The sequence below is a fragment of the Coenobita brevimanus genome, chromosome 70, assembly GCF_032717465.1.
Source record: "Coenobita brevimanus isolate Jiangsu-jjx chromosome 70, ASM3271746v2, whole genome shotgun sequence".
NCBI classification, from domain to species: Eukaryota; Metazoa; Arthropoda; class Malacostraca; order Decapoda; family Coenobitidae; genus Coenobita; species Coenobita brevimanus.
In genome coordinates, this window is record NC_137023.1 from 18,125,302 (window position 1) to 18,138,579 (window position 13,278).

At 39.1% G+C, this 13,278-nt stretch overlaps 1 non-coding gene across 1 annotated transcript; it reads left to right on the top strand.

Moving 5' to 3' along the window:
* The first annotated feature begins 12,683 nt into the window (after positions 1–12,683).
* LOC145406548 (5S ribosomal RNA) lies at positions 12,684–12,802 on the top strand. Its single transcript, XR_013898570.1, has one exon. It is a non-coding gene; the product is annotated as a 5S ribosomal RNA (ribosomal RNA).
* Positions 12,803–13,278: the final 476 nt, after the last annotated feature.

Sequence of the window (13,278 nt, forward strand, 5' to 3'; positions counted from 1 at the left end):
AATGAACAGTTACCTAAAGTTCTTCAAACAGTGTATGACAGTAGATAAGAATGAACAGAGATTTCTAGGTTAGATAAAGAGGTAGCTTAGGTACAAAACTATGGAAATATTGTTTCTCTTTGTACTACCATTCCTTTGTTGGGCCGAATCTGGACTATGCAGCGCAGTTCTGGATGCCAACCCTTAAAAAAGATATTGCGAGGCTTGACAAAGTCTAGTCGCTCCTAAATCGTTTCCATACATTAGGCACATGATATAACACAGAAGGCTGTTGGCGCTGGGTCACCTTTCCTAAGGACAAGGCATTTGCGTGATTAGCTGATTTAGTTTCACAGTCCCTCATGGATTTGATAATACTGACCACCAGTACATATATAGTTTAAAAAGCAGCTCGATGAGGAACCGTGGATCGAAGCTTGACTTGAGGCATTACCACCATGACATCTTAAGCAGTCTCATCACATTAAGATGCGCAGTAAATGGAAGCGGCTGCCGGCACAAGTACGGAGAGTACAGATCAAATCTAGGTTAAACAAAGTTTTGTTAGGCCTAAAATAATAGTAGATTGAATGTTTCCTCCTTTCCTGTACAATTTTCTAACTCTGGCCTTTTTTCTCCGGGTCAGGTACACTTCCTACCCCTTGCCCGTTCTGCGGGTGGGAGAGATAGGTAGGGCGAACCTCCAGCTTTGCTATACTGTACTTTTTTTTTTTTCGCTAGTAGAGCAGCAACATATACTGTACCTGACAATTTCATTCATGACACCTCCACTGTATGGGTTGTAAGACCTTTCGAGGCATTAATAATTCTTGTAGCTCCTTATAAAATTCTCTCTCTCTCTCTCTCTCTCTCTCTCTCTCTCTCTCTCTCCAGCTCTGTAAGGCAAGAGTTAAGGGGAATTTCCAGATTTTCTTGCATGCAAATTGTTAACTGTGGAATAATTTTTGTCTCCTCGAACTGCCTGCAGTATCCTGTGTTTTAATTGTTGTGCGTCCAGGAGCTTCACACACACACACACACACACACACACACACACACACACACACACACACACACACACACACACACACACACACATCTTTATCGTAATTTTGTTTTTAGTGATTTGTGTATGTTTTTATATATCTATCAAATAACCTGCCTAAGAAATCTATCACTCAGTATGACTGTTCATGTGGCTGCATGTCTGTTCAATGCCCAAGCTTGCAGCCTGTGAGGTACCCTGCATTAATCATGAACTATACCCAGAAAATAAGGGTCGAAGATATGTAGCATCTTTACCCAAAATAATTTTTAAATAAGTCGCACGATCAACATTGGCCACAACAGCAAAAGCCATATTAAAATTACCCGGTACTGAGTACATTAGCTACACTAGCCACTTTAACAACACTGGCCACATTAACAACCTTATTCACTTTGTAACATTGATCACCATCTCTTCAGTACGTGACTACATTTTTAGGTCTCCACACCTAAGTGTGTTGGCCTGCAGTTTTTCCTACATTTCGTTCTTCATTCTTTTTTTTTTTTTTTTTTTTTTTTATCCTACAGCCATTATTTATTGCTTCATCATTTTGCTTCAAACTTCACACGATTATTTCTTGGGTCAAAATCCCCAACACCGTATGTATTTATTATTTATTTATTTTTAATTTTTTTGGGGGGCCAAACGTCAATCACAGGAGCACGAAATTTTTAAGGTCTTAAGTTTGTCTGTGATCATTAATCATCATAACAATTTGCACAGAAGCCTGACTGTAATATAGCCGTGTGGAGGCCATACTGCATTTCCGTACGAGCGTTGTGAATCTTATTTTGTGTACTCTGCCTGCCACTAGATTATTTTATTGTAAAGAGGAATTTTCATTACTCGTGAGAGGCTCATTTAGGAAAGTATGAAACTCCTTCAGTTCAAGAAATTTCACGTGTGGAAGCAACAAGAAAATACTCTGCAGCATCTTACTCTCGGGGTTAATAATACTGGTCACAATATAAAAACACCAGAAACCAAATACTTAACTCATTCGCTGCTGTGCACACATTTAGGTATTATATTCGGACAAAAAATTGACGAGTTTGTTCGGCTGAGAGGAATCCACGCAGATGAAATACTGAGTATTGTTTGGATTATTCTGCTCGCTGCGCCGGATACATTCGTAATTTATTTAGGATAATACTACACGATCACATTCATCCGTGAAACAGTTTTAAAAATATATATGTAAGGGTTCAAATCTATTGTGCTTTATCTCTTTATCACCATTACATATCTTACTTTATTATCTAAAGCTTCAGATAACGTTCTTGAATATGGGAGGTACACTGGGGAATGTAGGAGGATATACAACCTTTATTAACTCCCTCACTACCAGGTGGCTTTCCCAAACGGGCTAAACTCGTCTGGAGATAACAAGAATAATATAAAATAATACGTTGTTGTCTGTAATGAGTCACAGCTTTCTCTAATAATTATTGGCCCAGCTAGTTACCGATTCAGGCTATAACGAGCTTATTACTATTCAGCTGTAGAGAAATCCAGTAATATAAAGGTCAAAGTTGTCTTGATTATTACAGTATTGTCGCTGGCACTGACACAGCGAGGTAGGGGAGACCGGGTCTTGTTGTTAGATGGCCAAGTTGTTACACCCATATTATCTCCATAGTTAGTCTTTCGATGATCGTAGCCAAATTGCGCAACTTTGAAGCGAAGATGGGGCCTAAAATGGCAAGTCGAAGGTGTTGCCTGAGTAACAGCTAAGGTTTAAAGATCATTTTTTAACTGTATTTTTTTTTTCTATGTTTAAAGTTATGTTGATATATCTGTGTCACCTGTTGATGCAACTGTCACTTGGTGTGTGTTACCATATTTGTGAAAAGACTATGAAATACAGACGTACCGATACCAAAATATTGACCGATACCCGATACCACAAAATTGAACCGATACCGATACTACTACCGATACCGATACCAATGCAATGGAGACCAATTTATTAGGCTGTTGCCCATACTCGTGAGACTTTCTGTTTTTCAAGATTGTCAGTAAACTACTACGCACCATGTAATCAAAATAATGATTTTTTTTTTTTTATAAACAACAGAACAGAGGACGGAAAAACAAATGAGAAAAAAAAAAATCCATACACCAGATTACTGGCATCCTCCGTTCATAAAATATCTGTAACAGTTAGACTTGAACAGCTGTGGGTTGAAATTAGGAGGGAAACAACTCTGGGGAAGCGAATTCCAGAGAGATGCAGTTCGGGGAATGAAAGAATTCTAATAGGCAGAAGTTCTGCAATATGGCTGAGTGACATTCCAGTCATGAGCGCTACTAGATGCCCGTGTAGCACGAGGGAAGGCTTGGAGAGGTGGCGCCATGGACGCAACTTCGTCCGAGCATTTGCCAAAAAAATATCTGTAAAATAATGCAAGGGAGGCAACATTCCTTCTTACTTGCAGGGGAGGTAGTTTTTATGTGACAACAGTGTTGTTAATGATTCTAACAGCTTTGTTCTGAATTTTATCTTGTTGTCTTAATGCAACCTCTCCACAACCATTCCACAAGGGTGAGCAATATTCAAGCTGAGAGAGCACATGACTCTTATAAATTATAGCTAACTGCTCATTGGCGAAGAAGTTACGGACTCTGTACAATAATCCAAGTTTCTTTGAGGCGGTTTTAGCAAGTAATCTGACATGAGATGTCCAGCTGAGGACACTGTTAAGTGAGACACCAAGAATTTCAATACTTTTGAAGATGGGAATAGTAGCACTGAAGGTAATGTACGAATCTGGCGATATCTGCCTATTAATAAACTGCATATATATAGTTTTACTAGCATTAAAAGAGACAATGTTGTTTTGTCCCCTTTCACTGATCGTAGATAGATCTTGATTTATGGAGATGGCTGTACTGAGTTGAGAGGTAGAGATATTAGTCTTTGTAAATGGGTGTCTGAGTGTGAATGAACTACGTAGTGTTGAGTCACCTGCATATGAATGAATGGGATTGTGGGTGACAGATAAGAGATCATTAATATGAACCAGAAATAGGGTTGGCACCAGAACTGATCCTTGCGGCACGCCGGCGTTAATTGAATGGAAATTGGAATATACATCATCTACTTTTACTAAATAACTGGATAATACCAATAATTTGTTTTTCATTCCTATAACATCCACATTCTGTTTAACAAAATATCTTCCTGTGAGTGATATGCCATGCACTAAATTCCTTTTAAGTATCTGTAGTATCGGCAAAAAATTAGCCGATACCAATTCTGTTACCGATACTCTAAAAATGCGCCGATACCACCGATACCAATACAAATACATCAGTACATCCCTATGAAATTAGCAGAGAATCAAGGTGGTGGTTTACTTTTGTCGAAATAAAGTGGCCAAGCCCACAGAAAACCAGTGGGATTTGTTTTTATGGGTTGGTCATTACATTATCAGTTTACCCCCTACGAGAGCAACTAGAAGAAATTGTACCAGTCTTTTCAAGTACCATTTAAACCATGCCTGGAGTTACTAAATTAAAACGGACTGGTGTCATGGAGGTAACATTCTAACAAGTTATGGATAATAATCATTTTAAGGCGTTCCAGATCCGTAAAGTTTAATGTAAGAGTAACATTAATCAATTGGCAGTGTTGATAATCTGTTGTAGATCTATGTACGGTAGGTGGTATCTATGTTTACCTATCAGTTTATCCATCTATCTACCTTCTTATGGCTGTCTCAAACTATATATATATATATATATATATATATATATATATATATATATATATATATATATATATATATATATATATATATATATATATTCATCTACCTGTCTATCTACTCGTATATTGATTAATCAGTCTCTCTATCTATCAACTAATCTATCTATATCTATCTCTCTACCTTTCACTGTCAGTCTAAAAATAGTGTGAAATGGAACAGTTCAGTGATTAATTGAGTTCTATTGTTGGTGATGGAGTACCTGAATGAAAGCAGTGGTTGCACAGGAGAGTAGTTTCAGTTATAGATAGAGGGTGTGACGGAATGACTTAATGAATGATGATGTAATTTAATTTTATTTACATTACACCCAAAATCTAATTATATATATATATATATATATATATATATATATATATATATATATATATATATATATATATATATATACTGTATATTTACTTCCGGGTGCGTAAAAATTTGCCCCGTATCTGGTGCAAATTGTGACGGATGACATGCCATGACAAATCTTTAAATAACCAGGTTACAAAAATACTTTCGTTTGGTTTGTCTATAAATATAATAAAAGGACGTTTACCTACATCCAGACAAAAAATCATTATGTTATACTTTTAACCTGTGATGCAATGAGGAAAAACAAATATTGTTACAACTGTATAGACCCTCTCTCCCCTACTATATCAACTCTCAGTCGAAGGACCTTTTGAATTACCACCAGTCAATTACACATAACCTAGGAGAGCCTTAGCAGTAAGTGGACTAATAATGCTTTCATGAGAATCTTTCAGTTCGAAAATTATCCTAATGTAGAAGAAAATACTCTGATGACTGTAAGAATAGAATAAAAAGGCACACTGTGAATGAAAGTTGACATTAAAACATAGGAGAATGGAAGTCCAGATTGATGAGGTAATCAAGCCATGGAGCAGTGTAACTGGAGAACTCGACAGCACTCAGAAGTGTACGATAAGCAGACCGGAGGTGAAGACATCTCTGCCCATTTTTTATTTTTTTTCAGCACTCTTGCTATGGTGTGAAACTTACAATCAGAATGTATGGTATTAGAATAAAAGTGTGATGTGCAAAGTCTCATCGGAAAAGGGGTAATACCTTGAAATATGGAAATAATTAGAGAAGACAAAGAACTATCAAGATCATCTCCAGTCTAGGGGGTTCCCCAAAATAGTATAGTGGCTTATGATGATGGCAGACGATGAAGCTCAGTGTAAAGCAAGAAGAGACCATCTTCACAGAACTGCGGCGAAACTGTTGCAGACAATTTTTTAAAAAGTCTCTCTTTGAAACTCATGGAATATATGGAACTGTTATCTCTAAATGCCTCTTTATGGCCGAAATCATAAATGACTAAATAATCAGCAATGATGTAGCAGCTGACATGTCAGATCAACTTAAAATATCAAGCTGATGAACTTTCTTTTTTCATAAGAAAGTCGCTAAAATCCCGCCTTATAGCTGAAACTGAAAATCGCCTAATAGCCGATGCGTCGGCTGACGCAACAGCTGTCATGTTAAATCAACGCAAAATTCCAAGCTGAGCAACTTTGTATTTCATAAGAAAACCGCCCTCCAAGAGCAAATATTCGACCTTTCCTTGAAAGAGAGAGAGAAAAAAAAATACAATAGATCCCCCTTGTGTCCTATTACTAGACCTGTCGGCTTCGCTGCAGGCGAAAATATTAGAAGTTTTGGCTAAAAATGGTCACGAATAACAATTCCGCTGCTGTGGATACTGTTAACTGTATCCAGGCTAAGAATAGATGGATATATTCCACCAATTGGAATAATGACAGTGTCATGGTTGGTCAATCGTTTTAATTATCCATTTCGATGCAGTTAACGCATTTTTTCCTTGATCAAGTCAAGATAAGATATTTAAAAGCAAGTCCTGGCGGCAAGGATTATCACCACCACTCTCCCCGATATTCCAGCATGGCCGCCTGGAGCGACATTTAGATGTACTCAGTAGTCTGACCTCTCATTAGCCACACTCATTACCACATTTATGGCGACACCATCGCCTCTCCACCACAGCACCTTGACCGACATGTACTAAGAAAAAATTGCGTAACCAAAAGAATATTTCCATGTGATGCTTTCTTCCCATTAAACGTTGAGGGGGAACTTGCAATAAACGAGCTCGCCCGTATGAGCCAGGGTCATTGTTAGGAATTATACAAAAATATTCCCCACAAGAAGTACCGAGAACAAAAACCTGCAAGATTTTTCACTACCTTTTATGTAAAGCACTACGGCAAGTCCTCCCACCCTAGTGGTACTTAGTCCTCACCAACAGTGAAGCAAGTGGCAGCTATCAAACTTACTCCCGAGCTAGGATTGCTAAATTCTATGGATACAATTATGCTGCGTTTGGAAACAGATTATTTTATAAGAATTGCCCTGCTTATAAATAATAATTAACTCCATTCTTCTTGAAGATCTGAGAAAGTTGAAATGCAATGGCCAAACTCTTAAGAAGGACATAAGGCTTCATCAAGCTTTCAAACCAGTCAGGCAGTCACAGAAAATGGGAACACGCACGATTTACCAATTTTGGTTGAGATATATTGTTACTGGTAACAGTATAAGAATTTTCAAATATATAAGAAAGCGTCAGTTAGTCTGTATCTGTATTATGCTGATGTCTAAAATGCCATATATATATACACGTCATTGACATACTTGATATAGTTGCAGGTAGATTAACTGGACATGGAGAAAAATATCTATAAATAATGCTCTCAAGATTGCTAACAAGAACAACATCGTGTGCTAGTACGATAAATTTAAGGCAAGTACATGTTGCAATAAATGTCTTTTCCAAACAGAAATATTTTGTGAACCTGTCGTGGTAAAAACATAAACTCTAATGTTTGTTTTTGCTAAGAGGCTTCTTTACAAAACAAGGCGTAGACGAGATTACCAAGGAACAACGTTGAATATATAACTGGAATGCCAAAAGTTGTGCTTTTTTACCATCATCAGCAAGTTGAGTACTATTGTCTTCATTACATTCAAAATGAAACATAATGAAAGAAGTGAGAAAGGGCTTGGATAACACCAAGTATTGATGCAAAGGATGGAATCCATATAATTATGTTGGGCTAGACACACGCACAATAATGTATATTTAACACAAAGTAAAGTACAAGCGGAAGATTTTCACAATATGGTCAGACGTTAGGCAAATCATAACTCGAGGTAAAGGGATATTGTAGAAGAATGGATACAGCCATATCTTGCAACTGAACAGAGAAAACACTGGCATGTCATTTTTAGTTTAGGATGTAAGCTCTCATTTATGGATGCAAGAGACGTCAACAAGGAGCGAAATTAACGAAGTAGGACTAAAAGTAGTTAGTCGGAAAACAAAGAACACCTGTGTTGCGCTGTCACCTTGATTTTTGAAACTTCTAAGAAATGAAGGATATAGAGTAACTATAGATGCAGTGAGAGTGGCTAACAACACTAGAAATATAATGGACCATAAACAGCAAGATGAATGAAGACATCCGAAAGTTCGAAATAGTTTATGCAAAACTGAGGAACTCTGAGGAATAGATGATATCGGAAAAACTAAACGGAAGCTTGGTATAGGTAGAAGGCAGATCTTTGTTTTGAGAGGTAATAATGGAAAAGAGAAATAATTTAAGTGAGATGATAAAAATAACAATAACATTAGACTAAACTCAATGTCATAGACACTAAAACCGAATATTCGCTTCAGAATACTACAAATATTCAAAATGTTGGTTCAGAAGTAAAGGAGGCTCTCAAAGGAAGTTTGGCCCAGAGTTTTGGCGCTGGGGAAAACTTTAACATCTATTTAGCAACAGAAAGAAGGAGATGGTGATTTTTGTTTACAAAATCTGTGTGTGAATTTAGGCATGATTATACTGGATATATTGGAAAACTAGGAAATGCTTGAAAGCTTAACTAGTACATGGGCCATTTATAACTCTTTCATAAACAGTGACACGAAGGAATCTTATTCTCTCCGACAAGGAGAGTATGTTTACAACGCTGTTAATTGGTTTGTTTGTTTGCTTGTTTGTCTGTTGGGAGGATTACTCAAAAACTAAAAGAGATATTTGCACCAAATCTGGTGGGTAGATAGCCCATGTCCCAGGGAACAATCGATTAACTTTAGGAACCGATTCGGATAGTATTACAGATTCTGGGTGCGGAAAACTTTTTTTGTGAAACCCTAATCAATGATGAGAAAACCTAAGCCATTATGAAGAGTGGTTTGGAAATTACGTTGCCCTTGTCGGAGGGATGCGTTCCATTGAGTGCCCCTCTAGTTTTTCTTGTGTTGTTAAGACTATTCTCTATTGCAGATAAACGTTTTTCAAAAGTTCTATCAAAGTAAATCAGTTTCATACTAGATGCAAAACAACAAATCGAATTATTCTTACACTAGCTGTAAACAAATAACATGAGTTAGGTTTATGCTTGATACAAAACAAAAAATGGAGCTAGTCTTATACCAGATTAGCAGAGGCACTTGGTATTCCCCGGGTAAAACCCTATGATAGTGCATTCCGGCATGGAATGGGACCCGTGATGGCCACTGCTCTTATGGGAGAAAACCCCCGGGAACCCATTTTACCTATTGAACCTATGTTTCTCCTTGGACACAGTTCCTCAGGGAGCTATTCCTACCACGGACCTATTGTTCCACTATCCACTCATCCAACAACACTTTCCATCCACCAGGTTCACCCACCCACCCACCTACCCGACCCACCCACCTTCCTACCTAACCTGCCTACCCACTCCCCCACACTCACCTACCCATTCTGCCCTCCCACTCACCCACCCAACTTTCCCACCCACCCACCCACCCACCCACACACACACACACACACACACTGCCCCACCTCATCCACCCATCCCTGCCCACCCACCCCACCCACCTTGACCCACCACACTCACCCTCTCACCCTTCCTTCCACCCTTCCCTTCCACACTCTCCCACTCACCCATCCAATCAACTCTGCCCACCCACCTGCTCTACACATCCCACCAATTTGTCCACACATCCGGCCCATTGTAGGTGAAAGTGACATAGGCCTGGTTGTTGAAAAAAAATAATCAGTGATAAATGGCTACCATGTTTCCACCATTCTCACTTTATTTTCTCTAATTTGTTCTAATCTTGGCCATCACGGGCTCCACTTTAGCAAGTGTAATGCAAACATTATTTTTGTTGTAAAACTTTACACCTGTCAGAGTTTTTTACAGTTCTGTATGCATCTCCCTTGATTTCCATAGAGAACAGATAGACAAACAGAAAAATATCTTACACACACACACACACACACACACACACACACACACACACACACACACACACACACACACACACACACACACACACACACACACACACACACACACACACACACACACACACACACACACTCACACACACACTCACACACACACACACAGAAAGACGGATATAACATATATCTGGATTTAGTCGTATGCTACACGCAAAACAAATCGTGTTCGTCCTATAGTAGCTGTAAATAAGTATCTCGAGTTAGTCGTATACCAGATGAAAACCTATAAATGGAGTTGAAAGTAAGACTTTTAAAGGAATTTGTATGCAGATGTCTTTGAAAAAAGGAAAATGTCACTGGAAACAGTTGCAAAATTGTAGATATGAATGGGAAGAAAGATAAGACATGAAAATGGAAGAATATTAGTATTTGCCAGTAAGAGTAGGGAACCGATGGCACGACATGGCAAAAGCCGAGTAGAAGGGTAGTTAACATGATCTCGCGGAAGGCGCACAAACAAGGAATGTGGTGCCCGAGGATACCACAAGGACAGAAATGAAAAACCCTGTGAACAGTTTGAAGAATGGGAAGGCTACAGGTCTGAAAGAGGCTAAAAAAAGGGATGGTAAAATACAGTGGATAAAGCTCAGTGAACTGTTTCGAGGATACATGGCTAAAATCTTGGGTGAATGAAGTTTTACCAGGATAGTTCATCAGTTCTATGATTATGCCTTTGGACTGCTCACAGGGAACTGCGTCCAAAGTGAATGCAAAATGTATCACGAAATAACAGTGATACGCACTGGGATTTAGGTAAATGGAAAAATAGTGTTAGAAAGAAAAAAAAAATTTGTAGACTTAAGTACAGGTTGGATTCCGAAGGGCAATGAACGTGTACAGATCAAGCATTTACAGTACGGCAAATGGTGAAGAAGACATGAGAGAAGGCCTGCAAGATATTCACCGATCTACAAAAGACATGCAACTGAGCAAGGAGCGAAGGATTAAGCAAGATGGTACATATAGAAGAAAGCTGCTGTTTGCTGTGCAGAGTTTATGTTGACGGCATTGTGTGAGTAGATAGATTTTTGAGTAAGTAGTTCAGAATGAATAAAGGAGTGAGGCAAGGGTGAGAGTGACGTTCCCGTGGTGGTTCTGTGTGTGTGTGTGTGTGTGTGTGTGTGTGTGTGTGTGTGTGTGTGTGTGTGTGTGTGTGTGTGTGTGTGTGTGTGTGTGTGTGGTGAAGCCAAAATTAGAAAAAGGATTTTGATGAAATTTGGCAGAATGATGGGAGATGGATCAGTTTCAGTTTCTTGTCAATCGATATTTTCTGAAGGGGTGTTTTGACCCTTACTAACCGTCCATGTTTGTTACATGTCACGTACGTGAAAAAATTCAGCGGAACATTCTTTGAGGTTCCATGCATCTATGAGAGAGAGAGAGAGAGAGAGAGAGAGAGAGAGAGAGAAGGGGGGTTGCATATCTACAGTCCGATGTCTTTCAATTCATTTACGCTTCGAATAGGCGATGTGTTTCAACAGAAAATGATGGTAGCTGTGGTGGTGGTGAGAGCTGTGATGATGGTGTTGGTGGTAGTTGTCATGTTGGTGGTAGCAGTAGGTGTGGTGGTGGTTGCAGATGTGTTGGTGGTGGTGGCAGCTGTGATGATGCTGATGATGGTCGTGATGGTAGCCATGATGGTGGTGATAGTGGTGGTAGTTGTGAAAGATGGTGGTGATAGAGGTGGTAGTTGTGCAGATGGTGGTGATAGTAGTGGTAGTTGTGAAAGTTGGTGGTGATAGTGGTGGTAGTTGTGAAAGATGGTGGTGGTAGTTGTGAAAGATTGTGGTGATAGTGGTGGTACTTGTGAAAGATGTGGTGCTAGTGGTGGTAGATGTGAAAGATGATGTGGTGGTAGATGTGGTTCTGGTGGTTGTGATTGTGGTAACTGAAATAATAAGGGTGGTATTGATATCTGTGGTGGCGGTGGTGGTAGTAGCTGTTCAGAAACGGCTTTCATTTTGGCAAGTGGTTTGTGGCCCAACTGTGCCGCAGACCACTTGCTTGAAAGTTAAGCTCGGTTCAGAAATTGCTCTCCTTCTCTCCGACAAGGAGAGTATGTTTTCACCACTGTTTGTTTGTTTGTTTGTCAATTACCAGGATTATTCAAAAACTAAACGAGAGATTTGGACCAAATTTGGTGGGTATATAGCCCATGTCCCAGGGAACAGTCGATTAACTTTGGGAACGATATTTATTAGTTTGTTTGTCAATTAGCAGGATTATTCTAAAACTAAAAGAGATTTTAACCAAATTTAGTGGGTAGATAGCCCATGTCCCAGGGAACAATCGATTAACTTTTGGGACCGATCCGGATCGTATTACAGATTCTGGATCCGGAAAACACTTTTTGCGCAACCCTAATCAGTGATGAGAAAACCTAACCCATTATGAAGAGTGGTTTGGAAATTATGCTGCTCTTGTTGGAGAGATGCGCCCCACAGAGAGCCCCTCTAATTCAAGCTAACCGGTAGGGCCTCGAAGCTTGCATATATATATATATATATATATATATATAGGGCCTCGAAGCTTGCATATATATATATATATATATATATATACGGCCATACCACGTTGAGTACACCGCTTCCCGTCCGATCAGCGAAGTTAAGCAACGTTGGGTCTGGTTAGTACTTGGATGGGTGACCGCCTGGGAACACCAGATGCTGTTGGCATCCCTACGTGTCATGTGGGGTTGGTGGAGGATTAGTGCCCCTCCCTGTAAAACAATTAACTCTAAGCCCTTGGCCACCCTGTCTGGGATACATGGCGTCTGGCAATGAATGATGTATATATATATATAGAGAGAGAGAGAATTAGATCAAATGACCCCTAAAAAGAGATGTAGAGATGGGACTGAAGCTGATGATGATAATAAACGGTGAGATATTCTAAATTTGGCGTATGCAGATGACGCTGGGGTGATTGCTAATTGTGAATAGAGGCTTCACTGAAAGAGCGATTCATACTATTGTTAATGTCTGTGAGCGACAAGGGTTACAAGTATAACGCAGTGTGATTATGTAAAAATATGACTGCTGAGTGGGAAGGAAAGGGTGTCTTGCAGTATCATGCCGTGGTGAATGGGGAAAGATTGAAAAAAAAAAATGCAGTAAAAATATAAGCACGGTAAATGTTTAAATGATTTGGA